The following is a 1,544-nucleotide window of genomic DNA, read 5'->3' as shown; positions in this document are numbered from 1 at the left end:
CTCAAAACTTTGCATAGCGGGACCAGTAGCTATGGCCAGCTTCACCACTGTAGAGCCATAAAAACTTAGATTTTAAATAAAATCAGCATTTTTTCACTGAAACTTAAAGCCATCGCAGCACTTAGAGCGAAACTACAGTAAAGGTCTTTTATCAATGAGAACTCTGTAAAAAGCGTTATTTTGAATTCTGATTTAATAATATTCAAACAGGAGTATACTTTACAGTCTCTTATGGTACAGGAAACCTGTGTACCTCACAACATCACCAACAAGTATGCAGGTTATTCAAACGAATCACTATACAGTTAAAATGTACCGGCTATTGTATTTTTTTCGCACATTTTGATTTACTAATTTACCATAACATACAGTGGCGTACCCAGATCGATAATTGGAGGGTCCATATGCATATTCATTTATTCATCTTCACACACCATAAAAAACAATCGCTTTCAAAAGAAATGAATGATGCAGAACACGAATATATGAGTATGGGCCCCAATTATTGAGCTGACTACGCCACTGATAGAGGCTCTGACCATAATGCAACAATCCTTAATATAATGAATAAGGTCTCACTAAAAAACAATTAAAAGAAATTACAAATTGCGAGTTTGGTGAAATTTTGACACATTCAAATTGCTTGCGGCATTACTAATGTTTAAACGTTTAGTAGCTAAAAATCGTCAGGATAGTCTTTAATGTCATCCTTAGTATGCCATGGCTTTAGATCTGGAAAGAATGCTTCTGGTTGAGGCCGATGTCTCCCTGTCTCTCCCCAAAACACAGGCACGTTAAAAGTTGAGCTGCATGTTTGCTTTAGGGTATCCTCCAAATACCCCGTATGTATATGAACATCTTCTTCCAACTGGAAATAGTGGAAGTAATCTGCCAGCGCTAGACTTGTGCCTTCGCCGAGAGTCGCAGCAGACTGCATGAAGGTAATGGGCCGGGCGGGTCCTTTTCCCTCAGAATATTCAGTGTAATCGTACCACGTCCATAAGTAGGTACTGTCTGGGTATTGTGGTGGATGTGGTGGAAAAAGTAAACCCAAAATTGCTACGGTGCGGTTGGTTCCCGTGAGAGGCGAAACCCAGTTGGGTGGTGAATTTAGAGGCTTGCGTATCACAGCCATGATCTGTGCTTTCCCTAATATAGGCCACCAAGGAGGCTCTTGTCCAATAGGCATGTCATCTACCATCAATCTCTCGCAACGGTGAGTCCACGCGTTTGTGTCACTGTCCAAGAGGTAACCATCTGGTTGGATATGTTCGTCTGACCAGCCACCAAATAATGCAGCTGTTGAAACAAGTCCCTGGTTGGCGTTATACGTGTAGTACATATCTGTCGTTTGCAGTCTACCTTGGAGTTTCCTGTTCCAAGTGCCATCCCAACGGTAGAAGACGGTGGTAGGAAGGGGATTACTTTTGAAGTCTACGGGAATCATCATTGCCGACATCGTGAAATGCGATGACCAATTAAACACTTCAAGTGAATATGGGTTTCCACATTTTAGACCAGCTAGATCGAAGGTAGCTTGGTTT

Source organism: Montipora capricornis, unplaced genomic scaffold (assembly GCF_036669925.1).
Source record: "Montipora capricornis isolate CH-2021 unplaced genomic scaffold, ASM3666992v2 scaffold_134, whole genome shotgun sequence".
Lineage (NCBI taxonomy): Eukaryota > Metazoa > Cnidaria > Anthozoa > Scleractinia > Acroporidae > Montipora > Montipora capricornis.
Note: the sequence above shows the minus strand (reverse complement) of the source record.